Consider the following 17,041-nt stretch of genomic DNA (forward strand, 5'->3'; position numbering starts at 1 on the left):
TGTGGAGGTACTCGAGGTTCCTGTGATCGGTTAGCGATCGGCCACTCCTCAAGAGCTGCTTTGATGGATAGAAGCTCCCAGTTCCCCACATCATTGTTTGCTTCTGCTGGGGTTAGCTTCCTGGAGAAGTATCCACTTCGACGATGAACAGGAGGCTGGGGTCTGGATGTCCAAATATGGGCCCTATGGTGAAACTTTTCTTCAGCTGGATGAAGGCTGCATGGTCCTGCTCTGTCCACTGTAGCCACTTCGGCTTGCCCCGCAGGAGGGAGGTCAATGAGTTAGCTATGCTGCTGTAGTTGTGGATGATCCAATGGTAGAAGCTTGCGAACCCCACGAATCGCTGTAAATCCTTAATGGTCGTCGGTTCAGGCCAATTCTTCACTGTCCTCAATTTGCTGAAGTTCATTTCTACTCTAACAGATAACATACCCCAGGAACATAATAGAGTCTCTATACACTTCTTGGCTTTCACGAAAAGCTGATGGTGCAGCAGCCAAGTGAGTACCGTGCTTGACATGGTCATCATAGGAAGCGGAGTAGATAAGGATGTCATTGATTTAGGCGATCACGTAGCAGTTGATTAAGTCCTTGAAAATTTCATTGATAAATGCCTGGAACACAGCTGGGGCATTTGTACATCATCTCATTTTATTTCATTTCATTTACATTTCATTGCACATGTTCTTTTCCTTTTTTCGGCGCTAAGTGTCCTGTGTTTTTGTGTCTTTTTGTACTTATTGTTTTTGCACTGTCTTGTCGTTGCTTTGTTTGCACCTAGCTGCACACTTTGCACTTTATGTGGCTTGGACAAACCTTTGGTCCTAGCTCTGTGTTGTTTTTTGTGTTTGAACTATATGTTGTATGTTTATGCAGCACCAGGTCCTGGAGAAATGTTGTTTCATTTCACTATGTACTTCATCAGCTATATGTGGTTGAAATGACAATAAAGCTTCTTCAATCTTGAATCTTGTGAGTCATATCATAATGTTCCTTGGAGGTATGGAAGGCTGTCTTCCACTCATCCCGCTCTCAGATCCGCACCAGGTTGTAGGCACTGCGCAGGCTTAGTGAAGATCCAGGCCTCTCTTAGCTGTTCTAAAGCCACTAGGACCACTGGTAGCGGGTACGGGGTAGTGCACCATGATCGTATTCAGTCCCCTATAATCAGTGCAAGGTCGGAGACCAAAATCATTCTGCTCAACAAAGAAAAATATGAATATATCTCATGAAATACGCAAAGGAAGTTTTTACCTGTGGGTCGTAATCCCAAAAGGCAGACACCCAGTCAAGGGCCCTCCCAGTGAGTAGTGACAGAAAGAAGGTGCTACTCTTCGCGGTAGATGTCAGGCTGGTGCAGAAAGAAGTTGTAGCACAGCCGCAAAATGTCGCGGCAGTCATATGGGTAGGTGGAGCTTGCTGTTGTAAATCCTGGGTGGCTTGCAGGGCAGCCAGTTGCTCTTGAAAGAAGGTGCTACTCTTCACGATTGACGTCAGGCTCGTGCGCAAAGAAGTTGTAGCACAGCCACAAAATGTCACGGCAGTTATATGGACAGGTGGAGCTCGCTGTCCTAAATCCTGGGCGGCTTGCAGGGCAGCCAGTTGCTCTTGATAAGTTCGGATGATAGCTCCCTGGCGTGTTATCACTGCCTGAAAATAGACATACTCTGCAGGATCCACATTAGTGGAAGTACTCTGTAATGAATCCCCAGCAGCAGGTATGTTAGGATCCATGTGCATAGAATAGCTAAACAAGCAACAGGCACAAAATTGGAAACCATAAACTAGCGAACACAAGTCAAAAACCGGTGACAATGAAACTGGCGACAGTCCACAAATCAAAAGTCAGAATACAGGATAAACACAGGTCAAAGCACGGATAATCCAAATAGAATCCCGAAGTGTTCCTGAGTTAGTGGCACTAAAACTCAGGAGAGGGCTCCCTCTGGTGGACTGACGCCAGTGGTGAGTTTATTATTGGTTCATCTTCAAGTCAAGTCAAGTCAAAGAAGCTTTATTGTCAATTCAACCATATATAGCTGATGCAGTACACAGTGAAGTGAAACAACGTTCCTCCTAGACCAGAGGTGCTACACATACAAAGACAAAGTCAGAGGTGGACAGTAAAGAAGTACATTTACTTGAGTACTGTACTTAAGTACACTTTTTGAGTATCTGTACTTTACTTGAGTATTATTTTTTCTGGATACTTTTTACTTTAACTTCACTACATTTGAAAGACAAATACTCTACTTTTACTCCACTACATTTCTGTCAAGGTCATTGAGTAGAAAGTAGTTACATTAATCATAGGATGATTTATTTTCACTCTTGTAGCGTCACGTGTTGTAAAGTTCAGTGGTTTTCCATAATTTTTTTAACTCACTTGCTGACAAAATGGACGAATATATGCTTGGTATATTATACACCACCAACGCATCGGTAATGATGTTAGTTAACACACAAAAACGTATGCTGTGTCCAAATTCTCATACTATGTGTCCTAAATAGTATTCAAAAATAGAATTAGTATGCCCCAAATCATAGTATACTGAAAAGAGTATTTCAAAAATTCCTGGATGGTCTACTACTTCCGGTAGAAATTCAAAGTGCAGAACAATGCACACTCTAACGGGTAATATTGCCCACAACGCATTGTACACAGGAGGGAGGAGCCTGGACAATGGTGTAAATGCATATTAAAATGGTGTAAATGAATTGTGGAAATATATATAACTCTTTGTTAAATTAGTGTTGCTGTTGGGTGGTTGTACAGCTACAGTTGTGTAGCTGGGATTTAAAGCAGGTTAGATTTTTTTTTCTGACCAGTCTTCATTTACAGACCATTTGATTGAAATGTGCATGAATGGATACACATAGATGTGTACAGGTACATCTCAAAATTTAGAATATAATGAAAAAGGTCAATATTTTTTGTCACTCAGTTCAGAAAGTGAAACCCATATATTATATAGATTCATTACACATAGAGTGAAATATTTCAAGCCTTTATTTCTTGAAATTGTGATGATTATGGCTTACAGATAAGGAAAAACCAAAATTCTGTGTCTCAGAGAATTAGAATATTGTGAAAAAGTTCAATACTGGAAAGTCATGGTGTCACACCCTAATCGGCTAATTACCTCAAAACACCTGCAAAGGTTTCCTGAGCTTTTAAATGGTCTCTCAGTCTGGGTCAGTAGGCTACACAATCATGGGGAAGACTGCTGACTTGACAGTTGTCCAGAAGACAGTCAGTGACACCCTCCACAAGGAGGGTAAGCCACAAAAGGTCATTGCTAAAGAAGCTGGTTGTTCACAGAGTGCTGTATCCAAGCATATTCATAGAAAGTTGAGTGGAAGGAAAAAGTGTGGTAGGAGAAGGTGCACCAGCAAAAGGGATAACCGCAGCCTTGAGAGGATTGTCAGGCAAAATCCATTCAAGAATTTGGGGGAGCTTCAGACGAATCCTAGACATGGCCTACAAATGTCGCATTCCTCGGGTCAAGCCACTCCTGAACCAGAGATAACATCAGAAGCATCTTACCTGGGCTGTGGAGAAAAAGAACTGGACTGTTGCTCAGTGGTCCAAAGTCCTCTTTTCAGATGAAAGTAAGTTTTGCATTTCATTTGGAAATCAAGGTCCCAGAGTCTGGAGTAAGAGTGGAGAGGCACAGAATCCATGTTGCTTGAAGTCCAGTGTGAAGTTTCCACAGTCAGTGATTTGGGCTGAAATGTCATCTGCTGGTGTTGGTCCACTGTGTTTTCTGAAGTCCACAGTCAATGCAGCCATCTACCAGGAAATCTTAGAGCACTTCATGCTTCCTTCTGCTGACAAGCTTTATGGAGATGCTGATTTCATTTTCCAGCAGGACTTGGCACCTGCCCACACTGCTAAAGCTACCATAAGCTGGTTCAATGACCATGGTGTTACTGTGCTTGATATGGCCAGCAAACTCGCCTGACCTGAACCCCATAGAGAATCTATGGGGTATTGTCAAGAGGAAGATGAGAGACACCAGACCCAACAATGCAGATGACCTGAAGGCTGCTATCAAAGCAACCTGGGCTTCCATTACACCTGAGCAGTGCCACAGGCTGATTGCCTCCATGCCACGCCGCACTGATGCAAAAGGAGGCCCAACCAAGTATTGAGTGCATAGAAACAAACATACTTTTCAGAAGTCTGACATTTCTCTTTGAAATATCCTTTTTTATTGATCTTATGTAATATTCTAATTTTCTGAGACACAGAATTTTGGGTTTTCCTTATCTGTAAGCCATAATCATCACAATTTCAAGAAATAAAGGCTTGAAATATTTCACTCTATGTGTGATGAATCTATATAATATATGGGTTTCACTTTCTGAACTGAGTGATAAAAAATATTGACCTTTTTCATGATATTCTAATTTTTTGAGATGTACCTGTATTTTTTTGTTGGGGGTGGTAGGAGTGTTAAATTAAAAATGAAAATGATTATACCTGTCTTTTTTGTCAATTCAGTTGTTTAATTTCTATAGGTTCTATAGGTTTTGTAACATTCTAAAAGCTCTTAATTCCATAGATACTACAAACTGGTCAGTATATTCACTAGGTTGCTACAAAAGGTACTGTAAGTATTGCATACAACAATGCAACAATAACAAAACAATGCGTTGACATTTACTTTTGATACTTAAGTACTTTTAAAAACAAGTACTTCTGTACTTTTACTTAAGTAAAATCTGTCTTTACAACTTTTACTTGTAATGGAGTAATGTTTGACCAGTAGTATTTGTACTTTCACTCAAGTGGGAAGTGGAAGATGAGCCTTCCTCAGCCTTCGCAGGAAGTAGAGACACTGCTGGGCCTTTCTGGTGATGGAGCTGGTGTTGAGTGACCAGGTGAGGTCCTCCGCCAGGTGAATGTCAAGGAATTTGGTGCTCTTGACGATCTCCACGATGGACCCATCGATGCTCAGTGGAGAATGGTCACTCTTTGTTCTCCTGAAGTCAACAACCATCTCTTTAGTCTTGTCGATGTTCAGAGACAGGTTATTAACTTTACACCAGGCTGCTAGTTGTTGCACCTCCTCTCTATATGCTGACTCGTCGTTCTTGCTGATGAGACCCACCACGGTCGTGTCATCGGCGAACTTGATGATGTGGTTGTAGCTGTGCATTGCTGCACAGTCGTGAGTCAGCAGAGTGAACAGCAGTGGACTGAGCACGCAGCCCTGAGGAGCTCCAGTGTTCAGTGTGGTGGTGCTGGAGATGCTGTTCCCGATCTGGACTGACTGAGGTCTCCCAGTCAGGAAATCCAGGATCCAATTGCAGAGGGAGATGTTGATGCCCAGCTTCTCGATCAGGCGCTGAGGAATGATCGTATTGAATGCTGAACTGAAGTCAATGAACAGCGTTCCTAGGTAAGTGTCTTTATTGTCCAGGTGTGTGAGGGTCAGATGGAGGGTTGTGGTGATGGCATCGTCTGTGGAGCGGTTTGGACGATATGCAAACTGCATGGGGTCGAGTGAAGGTGGCAGCAGGTTCTTAATGTGTCTCATGACGAGCCTCTCAAAGCACTTCATGATGATGGGTGTGAGTTCAATAGGGCGATAATCATTGAGACAGGACACTGGAGACTTCTTCAACATGGGGATGATGGTGGTTGACTTTAGGCACGTTGGGACGACGGCGCTGCTCAGGGAGATGTTGAAGATGTCCGTGAAGACATCTACTAGCTGTTCTGCACATTCCCTGAGCACTCTGTCAGGAATGTTGTCTGGTCCAGCAGCTTTCCGTGGGTTAACTCTGCATAGAGTTTTCCTCAAGTCAGCCGTGGTGAGACAGAGCACCTCGTCCTCTGAAGAAGGGATGGTCTTCCTCGCTGTCATGTCGTTATGTGCCTAGCGTAGAAGCTGTTCAGCACATCTAGAAGGCAGGCATCACTGTCACAGGCAGGTGGAGCTGGCCTGTAGTTGGTGATGGACTGGATGCATTGCCACATGTGCCGAGTGTCGCCGCTGCTGTGGAAGTGGCCGTGAATTCTCTGGGAGTGTGCACGCTTTTCCTCTCTAATGGCTCGAGACAGTTTAGCCCGTGCTTTTCTTAGGGCATCCTTGTCTCCAGTTCAGAATTTTGAAGGCAGAGTCTCTGGATCTTAGCAGTGCACACACCTTTCTGATCATCCACGGCTTCTGGTTGGAGTGTGTGGTGATGGTCTTGGAGACAGTCACGTCATCGATGCACTTCCCGATGTAGCCGGTCACTGATGCCGTGTACTCCTCCAAGTCAATAGAGTCGCCGTTGGTTGCGGCCTCCCTAAACATGTCCCAGTCGGTGCACTCAAAACAGTCCTGAAGAGCAGAGATGGCGCCTGCTGGCCAGGTTTTAACCTGTTTCAGAACCGGTTTAGAGCGTCTGATGAGTGCTCTGTATGCTGGAATCAACATAACAGAGATGTGGTCTGAGTAGCCAAGGTGGGGGCGGGGCTCCGCACAATTCACACTGGGAATGTTTGTGTAAACAACATCCAGCTTGTTCGTCCCTCTCGTAGCAAAGTCCACATGTTGATGGAATTTAGGGAGCACTGTTCTGAGATTTGCATGATTGAAATCTCCGGCGATAATAAACAGTCCGTTGGGGTGAGCATTCTGCAGCTCGCTAATAACTCCATACAGCTCACACAGAGCCTCCTTAGCATTAGCGCTGGGCTGAATGTATACTCCGATAATGAAAGTGGTGGTGAATGATCTGACAGTCACAAACTCCACTAGCGATGAACAGTAACTAGAGACAAGTACAGAGTCCTTACACCATTCCGTGTTGCTGTAAACACACACACCACCACCGCAAGTCTTACCGCACAGAGCTGTATTCCTGTCGGCACGAAACACGGTTAGCCCGGCTAGCTGACTGGAGACGTCTGGAACTCTGTTGCTGAGCCACGTCTCCATAAAAACAAAGACGCAGCAGTCTCTGTACTCACGCCGTGCAGTTCGCTGGAGTCGGATGTAGTCCAGTTTATTGTCTAGGGAGCAGACATTCGATAGAAGTATGGAGGGGAGTGCCAGCTGGCTAGGGTTTGTTTTTAGCCTAGCACGGACACCCGCCCTATTTCCGCGCTTCCGCTTCCTCGCGCACCACTTCCGTATTTCCATGATCTTATTGGGTCATGACCATCCTTATTCATTTCCTTCATGAAAACCTTCCTATTATATTAATAGGCAGGTTTTTAAACTGTAAATTAATTATCTCTCCAGCCTCCACAATATCAGCTCTTCCTGGACCTATGCTGCGATCAGTAGTAATGATTTCTGGCTATCATAAGGAAGCAGGCCAATGCCTGCTTGAACAGGCACTTCAAGTTTTGCTGCAACCCTTGACTCTTGTTGAGCAAATGACTACTGCCTGGGGATGGTAAGAAAATGAGTAGACTCTGCAGCTCCTCCCTTTGCTGTTGGGAGAGGCTAGCTGGATTTGTTCATTCAAGTTAATCCATCCATCCAGACAGGAAATAAGCCAGGGCGGATGATGTTGCAATTCTCCTTCAATCAAGCAGGAATTTATTGCATGAATCATTGGTGGAAATTGGGTAATGCGAGTTGTGTACATAAGAATGCACACAAGTATCCACTGGCAAAAGACGTTATTGAAATCCAAGGCTAAAAGTATAAAAAAGACTCAGTGATTAGTCCTAACCTCACCCATCCACTAATTTTTGGAATAATTTGATTTCAAGTATAAATACATGAAAAAACAGGAAGGGTCCTGCAGGTGTGGAATGTAGTGTGGACTGTGTACATGTTGTCTGGAAAGACCGTGCTGGGGCGTTGAGATCAGCTCCACTTCAGAGAGACATGGAGATTGAGGAGTGCTTCATCGTGATTAATCCCTGGGATTTCCTCGGCCAAATCCTGAGGCACGTGTTTGACCATGTAAGAGATTCAGCAAATTCAGCCCAGTGTTGTTCCACCCAAATTTTTTAGTCGTTAAGGATACAATATATTGAGGAAAGTGACCTCATTAAAAAGGAATTGCCAGATCTGGTCTAGTAAACAGATATAAGCAAGCCAGCTTTTTACTAGATAAAAGCATTTTGTCATGAGAGCTGTTGCATTCTACCCCTGACTTTTTTCTTATAGAAACTGACATGTTGGATAGAAGGCCAGGGACCTCCCTGGCTGTATATGAGCTATATGCTCCCTGTGTGGGGGCATTGATGGTAGTAGGTTATTACCTCTTAGTAGTTGTTCCCTGTCTTAGGCAATATTTTGTTTATATTGGGCCACAATTGAGGTATAGTGTTCCTGTAGTTCCTGTTTGTTAGGTAAAGTTCCACTGAAAATGTCTAAAATAACATATTATACAGGCATATTATGACTTGTCTTATGAAACCTGACCTTTTACTGCTACACTCAAAAAAAGGAATTTTGCTGCCTGTTAAATTTACTTAAATTTAACATACATTCTGTACAATATAATTTCATGTTTACTAAATGAACATGAATTAATCATGTAGAATTTTGTATGAGGTCAACTACAATCTTAAAACAAATGGTTCTATTTAGAACCAGAAATGGTTCTATCACTCGCTTTATATATGGAATCCCAAAATGGTTCTATATAGAACCATTTTAATGTGTTCATTAAAAAGAACCCCAAATGGTTCTTTGAATCCAAATGAGATGGTTCTTTTTAGAACCATGTAAGGGTTCTTTATTATTGAAAGAGTTGAATAAGAAAATATAACCAGTCCAGAAAATTAAAAATGTTTAAATTTATTGAATTTATTATACAAAAATATTAGTGTCATATTTAAAATTGCACCTCTGTATACTCTGTATTAGACAGCAAAACCTTAAATCATTTTACATTTAAAATGTTTAATTACGTTCAACCATTTAGTTTTAATTATTTTACTTAAGTATTTTCAATTTTTAATAAACATACATAAGCTTGTTTATGTACTGTATGTACATATATAGTATTTAACTTTTACATGTATCTCTGAAATGAGGAAAAACAATTCACAATGCAGATAAAAACAGTACATGAACAATTAAAACATCTATTAAATAGCACAACAATTTATACTATTTATACTTCTTTTGCAATCCTGATGATGTTTGGGGCCATTTCATTTAGAGATGTTTCCATGTTCTTTGGCAAGTCTGTTCCAAACCTCATCGTCATTTCCTGCAGCATCTTAAATAAAAAACATTTGTTTACTTCAGGTGCATATATCCAAATTACACACTTTCAAGTCCCTTAAAGTCAGCATGAACTGGAGGTTGCAACTGACTACCATATAGTGATGTATTTCCGAGACAGAATGTTCAATAAGAAAAAGAGTGGCCACGGAAAAGTAATCAAAATTACTCCAGGCATTGAATCCCATATGATTAAAATAACATGAACTTGATTAGAAATACAGTGTAGACATCTAGATCATATTTTCTATTCAATTTGCAATTCATTTGTTGTGAAATTTCATTAAAACACTGACATTTCTGAGTGACCTCAATTTTTAACAGCAGTATATAAAATTAAAATAATAAAATTAGAATAAGAATAAAACAAAAAAAACTTTATATCAAATAAAATACTTTGTATTTGGCAGATGCTTTTATCAAAAGGGACTTACATTGCATTTAATCTATACATTTATCAGTATGTGTTCCCTGGGATACTCTTTTGCATTGCTAACGCATTGCCGTACCAAATGAGCCATAGGAATTCACAGACATATAATATACACAGATTTTTCTTATCTGCCTGGCACAAAATGTAACAGTGTTTACTCAAAAGCTGTGGCACTCCAAGAAAAGGAAAGGAAACTGCTCCATTACTTCAGCTGCAGGCCTCTCCATAATCTGTACTCTTTGGAAAAGAGTGAGCTTCATCCGGCTCTTGACCTCAGAGTAACTGGGGTTGCTTTTGCGCAACTCCAGGGTGATGGCATTAATGTGTTCCCGGAAACTTTTCTCATCCTAACCCGTTACTTCCAGGTCCAACTGAGGTAGGAAGACAGTACTGTGCAGTATGTAAATATGTCACAGAATAAAATATTTAAGATTGAAACATCAATCTTAAAAACTGATGTATCACTTAAGGAAAACTAAACCAAATACCTCCTGTGAACAAGCAGAATCATTATATGCCATTATATCCAATGGTTCTCTTCTACATTTTGCAATCTGAAAAAATAAAGTCAACATGTGTTTTATGTTAAGACAAATTTAATCCGCCTTCGACATAAAATTAATTTAACTGAACTTGCCTTTTGTTGTCGACTAAGTCCCTCAGAGTCTGTTTGTCCAGCACACTTCCTTTTGATCCCATACTTCTCCTTCATTTGCAGGACGATTGATGAGCTAACCATGGGAATCCTTTCTTTTTTAAAGGCATTCCAACAAGGTATCCTGTAGACACATTTATACTTTCTTTTAAAATAGATTTTTTTCTGTGTGAGATTTTATAATGAGCAATGACCCCAATATTTTCACAGTTTTAAAAGAGCAGCAATATGTACATACATAACCAGAGGAGCTGTCATCCTTCAAAAATGGAAAGCGGGTGATCAAACTCCCCAGAACATCTCCATACATTTTATGATTTGGGTACCTAAGAAATATAATAAAATGTATTATTTCAGTACCCAACAACCAACAAGTTTGACATTTACCTGTTATAAAATACAATGAAATACAATACTGAAAAGTAACAGTCTGATCAATGTTGGAGCTAAAAATTGCACGAAAGTGGACCTCACAGGCCAAAGTTAATAACTTCTACACCTGTTAACATAGGCCTGAGAAAAATACTCACCGCAAACTGAGTATGTGTGAAACTGCGACATTCACATTCACATATCATACCCTCCGCCTTCCACCTGGTTCACTTTTATTTGAATCGGTGCCTATCGTTAGCTTACCATTAGCGAACAGCGCGTGCACTTCATTGAAATTAAAATTCATGCTTCTGTCTTGAAGCTCGTCCCCTTATAAAACAACTATTTTATTGTTGTTGACAATTTAATTAACATTGAAAAGGAAATAAAGGGAGACTGTAACTTAATTCATTTAAAAACCGGAGCAAAATCAATTTAACAGGGCTTTCTGAACCGACGGCTGACAAAGCCCGTCAGTGCTACCCAGCAGTCTTTTTAACTGAGGTAAATATTATCCATTTTGCGTCTAGTATTACTATTTAACACAAGGGCTACTCTAACAATTAGAAATATTAACTGATGATAGTAAATATTTCAGTAATATGATTTCAAAAATGTATAAACTTAACTTACCTGAAGGTATGAACGGGCAGAAATGGCAGACTCCTCAGTTTGAAAAATTAACTGTCGCTGTCTCTAGGCTCATCTTCGCCAATCCACGAATAGGAATTCAAGGATGATGAAACACATCTACGTCACCAGAGGGCATTTTTACCATTATTTGTTTTTAATGCCCCCTTCGGGTTAACCATCACAATATGGTATAGTACGAAATAAAGAAAACATCTGGTTAGTTTATTTATTTCACAAAATGATTTGTCAAAAAGGCAAACTATAATGTATGAGGAAATAAAAGCTTCATGCTAATGTACAAAATGCACAAAAAAGCTCAAATCATACATTGACTAAATATTAATATTTGTTGACTCTCTTGTTTTTTACTACAGCAGTCATTCTCCTGGGTCTTGACTAAAAAAAAAAAAAGCTTTGTGAATGTATTGTGTAGGCCTATAATTATTGTGTAATCTTTAGTTTACATTTCAGTCATAAAACATGAATTATAGAACCATTTTAATAAAAAAGGTTCTTTGCTCTCCAAGGGTTCTACATAGAACCATTTATTTGGTAAAAGGTTCTATTGGCCAAGTACAGAACTCCAGCGTTCTATATAGAACCTCAAGGAACCCTTTTTTTTTAGAGTGTACTTAGCTTTTAATAAATTCACTCATGTCAGAATAACATAACATGGGAAAATCATCACTTATGTCGCGAGATAAATGCAAAGTCTGGCTTCGGGAATTCACCTGTTTTTCATGAGCTTGAGAAAAGTGAAGAGCAAATCTTTTGTTATACACTTGTGAAATGAATTGAAATGCAAACTAAATCACTTTTATTTCAAGGCCACAATATGTCCTCATTGTGTCATTAGTCTTTTTTGTTGATAATCTACCGAATGTAATGTTTTTTGTTGTCAATCGACAAAATGTAATGTTCATTCGGTTTAAGAGCAAGCTAGCTAATTACCATTCACGATTAGCATGGTGGACTTTACTATAGGTAATGACGTTAGCAGTTCAATTTCATAACATAATGAGTTTATGAGAAAACACCCGTTTAATTAACCAATCCTGTTCAATTTCCAGATGTGTGTTTAAATGAAGCTCTTCTTTATTTTGTTAATAACAGGGTAGTATTCAGATTAGCATTAATTGTTGCTGGTCTAAACAACACATGTGGCATAAATGAATCTTGCACACTCAGCTCAACAGGAGAGGGAGAGACCGTGCACAAGTGATTCTGCTTGTTAAGAAAGTAAGAACTGTAATGAAAACGGAACGATTCTGAAATAAAACTGTTACAACTGTTTCATGTATGTTTAGCAGTTGCTATTTTCAAACAAACATATGTTAAACATTTCACTATCACAAGCAGAGAAAACACAACAAACATGCATTCAAAGATTTCAAGCCAGGAATAGTTACAACCACTCAGGTTTCACAAGACTTATCAAGATAATAATGTTGTTGAATCAGACAGTGGATGCTGAAGTTAGAGCATTTTGCACATGTGCCTTGCACTTGATGAATTATTACGTTCTGCTACACTGCCCCTCTCAGTTGACATTCTTCAGTTGACATCAGATAAGTCCATAATAAAAGAGGTAGCCAATGCTCTCGCTGCACCTAACCCCTTGACGAAAGCCATTGGGAAGGGCGGCCCGCTTAGAATGTCATCTCCACAAACAGTCTTACAAAGAAAGCTTTAAAGTGGTAGAACCAATTGAGTATATTCTTGATTCCAAGGAAAAAAGAAGCTTTCAGTATGTGCCTATACTGAAATCTTTGCAGCAGCTCTTTGATAGAAAAGATTAATAGGGCAACTGGTGAGCAGAATATTTACAGATTATTTCAGGATGGCTCACACTTTCAGGAAAACAGTTTTCTGTCAGGGAATGAGTTGAGAATTTTGTTAAGCTTATACATATATGATTTTGAGGTTTGCAATCCTTTGGAAACTTCTCACAAAAATCATAAGCTTTGTGGAATCTACTGGACTACTGGAGTAATTTGCCTCCTGGTTCACATTCATCACTGTTCTCAATTTACTTGTCAGTCTTATGCAAAGCTGTTGATTTGATCAAGTACGGTTAAGATAGGATTTTATGTCCACTTCTCCAAGATGTTATAACTCTGGAACAAGATGGCATTTTTGTTCCATCACTTGGAAAAAGGTTTAAAGGCATGATTCAGGTTGTTGTGGCAGATAACCTGAGTGCTTACAGCATAGCTGGTTTTAATGAGAATTTTTCTGGTGTGTATATGTAGCTGGGGAGGTGATCAAGGGAAAATCCCTTTCCATGGGACATCGATCAAGTAAAGTAGTTCCTCACATCTGAAGGAATGGAAGGAACACATCTGAAACTCAGGAACTCTGAAGGAACACATCTGAAACTCAGGTTGTTGCTACATGTGAAGAGAATTGGGTTGTTAGTTCTGAATTTGCAGAATTGAATGATATGGTTCTAAGACAGCAAGCACAATTGGATTTGATTCTAAAAATGTTGAGTACTCCAGATGGGGTTGTAGGTAATGCTTAAAGCATTATAGAGACTTAAAGCACTTTTGTACATCACTCTGGATAAGATCGTCTGCCAAATGCCAGAAATGTAAATGTAAATATAATGCAAGTTTCCAGAAGTACATTTCGCAGGACACCCGTTGGCCAACCCATATGTATCAAATATAGTCAAGCTGGAGATGGGGACATTGGGCTCAAAAGTTAACTCTCAAGCTTTTTCTAGTCTGGTCGGGTCTTTTCCAACATTAAATGTTAAAATGGGAATTTGTTGATGTGCTAACTAGATGCAGACCCTATGGTTACCATTCTAACAGAGAGTTATTTTAACCATTACTTTTCTGATTTGAGTAAAAGTGGTCTTTGTGACTGTGCATGGTTGCCGTTGAAAGCTGCTAATGGGATGGATATTCCATGCGTGGGGTATGTAGAACTTGATATCAGTTTATTTGGCGTCTCATTACCCAGGAAAGGGATTTTGATTGTAAAGGATGCCTGTTCCCCTACTATGTATGCTCAGGAGAAAATTCCAGCTGTGTTGTGTATATATATCAATCAAGAGGGATTTGTTAATTTATTTAACAAACATGGTGCTGAGCTTTTTCAGATTCCCCAAATATGATCAGCTACCTTAACATGGAAACAGGCACTTTGTCAAAAAATTGAAGCTGTTTCAAATTCTTCCTCTGTATTTAAAGTGAGAGTGCAGTGTAAAACCTCTGTTCATGTTGCTGCAGGTACTATGATTATGGTTCCTGTTACCTGTCCTCAAGTTTAAGATGCAGTGATAGAATTTCTTTTAGAACCACTGCCAAAATAATCAAAACGCTGGCGCATTGTCTTGGCAGGCCTTGAAGCGTTGCAGTTATTGGCCAGGAATACTGAGAGATGTAGAACGGTGGTGTAGGGAATGTCAGCGGTGCATTCTCACTAAAGCAGTCCAACTGAAGGTCTTTTATGGGAACATTACAAGCATCCCAGGCTCATGAAATTTTGGCTGTTGATTTTACCTTGTTGGAGCCTACAAGTGATGGGAGGGAGAATGTTTTGGTGCTCTACCCTACTTGGGATCAACAAGCAAGTACTGTGGCAGAGGTTTTGGTCCGGCATTGGTTTAATTTGTTTGGGGTCCCATGTCATCTGCATTAAGACTAAGGGCAGAATTTTGAAAGTAACCTTACTGGCCAGTTATGTAAGGTTTATGATGTACAGAAGAGTCATAAGACTCTGTACCATCCACAGGGTAATAGGCAATGCAAATGTTTTAATCAGACTCTCCATGACCTGTTGTGGACTTTTCCCCCAGATAAAAAGAAGCGGTGGCCTGCCACAGCTTGTTCATGCTTATAACACCGTGAAGCAGGTCCATCAGATGGAAATGCATAAGGCATTGATTGACCTTGTTTTAAGTGATGTGGGTTCAACTGAGTTTGGTGAAGCAGTTAGCTCCAACAGTGGGTCTGCTACTGATTCAGATAGTGATTCAGCCTCATGTGTATTATTGCAAGGTGATTGTGTGTCACCTCTTACGATAGTTGAGGGTAGTGCTTTGGAGAGTTCTTCTGTAGCTCAGACTCAACCGTTGGGGCCGAGGTGTTCTAGGAGAACTACAGCGGGTCAGCACTCAAATCCATATAGATTGCCCAGGACAGTAGTTGCACCTCAGGAGTTGTAGCTCTGGAAACAGATTAGATATTCTGTTTTTGGGTAATGAGTTTTTTTTTGTGTGTGCATTGGCGGGTCACAGATGAATTCCTGGGCGGAAGAATGTAGCCGGGGAGGTGGCTATTAGTAGAAGACAAGCTTGAAGTATAAACTTGGTAACTACCGAATAAAGCTTAGATGTCTTGAATGCCCAGAAGTATCAGTAAATGCTTTTATAAACAAACCTAATGATAGATGCAGTCCTGCTTATGGTGTGAAAAAGCCAAAAAAAAAAAAAAAAGCAGAAGTCAATTACTGCCCTGCTTATCCATCTGGTGAAACAAAGAAGACTCAAGAAGTTTTAAGAGTGGCTCTCCTCTCAGAAGTGGAAAAAAGAAAGAAGAAGTGGCAAGAAGTGGTTCAAGATGCACCCATGATAGCAGATTTCAAAATGAGTTGGCCAGCACTCTTCAGTGTGCGTAAGGTAAGTAAAACAAAATTATCCTTTTTGATAGAGGATGTAGCATGCAATGAAAACTTAATACAATGAAAAGACTCATAAACTGATGATTTGCTGATTGTCCAAAGCAATAGTTGGCACTTCAGTGGTTTTATTTGTACATTCAGTTATTAATACATGGGTTATGTATTTACATTTTTATTCATAGGTGTGTGTAGAATTCAAAAGGATCACAACAGTCCATTTGCAGTCTACGTTTTTCTCCCAGCTGGATGTTCCCAGGTCTGCAAATCTAATCAAGGCATATAGCAAGAGATTTATAGGAAGGAGACTCAAGAGCTTCATGGTACCCATGACCCAGGTGTTGAGTTTTGAAAATCAAACACATGCTCACAGAAATGTCCTTTTTGCTTTGATTAGGGAGGTGATTTGATGACATTCCTACTTACTGACATTGCTCTATATGGTATTAGGAGAAAGCCAGACATCGTGTGTGAGTTGTCATGTACAAAGTTTAGAAGCAGCTCTAAATGTGACCTTCACAAAATCTCTTTATTTAGAGATAAACTACCATATCGTCATAGGGTCTAGCACTAGCTGGATCTCAGGGTTTCATATACTAATGAAAAAGATACTGAATCTTACTCATTCATATTTGGGATCATTAAATTGTTGTCCTAAACATTTTCAGAAGACATTATTAATAGAATATTTAAAAAGGGGGTCCAACAGACTTCACATTTTTACAGGACATGTATGTCTAAACATATTTTGAAATCTTAATTTCAATGCTATGGGGAAAAACTAGCCTCAAGGTTCTTTTCCCAGAAATTGCATCACTGATAGGTTTAGGGTGAAGAAATATGGTCTGTTTAAAATAGTTATATAATTTCATTTTGTTCTTCCATGTAGAAATTAATGTGTTTATTCTCTGATCTGCAGAATGACAGCATTGATATTGGACATGAACGCATCCTAAAGCGACTTTGTGTGTACCTAAATGAACATCTGGAGAAGCTGGTGAAGGAATACTTGGTATGTTATTACCTTCAGCTTCGGTAAGGGAATAGTCTCTGTAATAATTCAAGGGTATTCCTTGTGGTTCACATCAATTTAAAATATGTACATGAGAGGCATTTCAAAGATCT

This window comes from Hemibagrus wyckioides, linkage group LG26 (genome assembly GCF_019097595.1).
Source record: "Hemibagrus wyckioides isolate EC202008001 linkage group LG26, SWU_Hwy_1.0, whole genome shotgun sequence".
Classification (NCBI taxonomy): Eukaryota; Metazoa; Chordata; class Actinopteri; order Siluriformes; family Bagridae; genus Hemibagrus; species Hemibagrus wyckioides.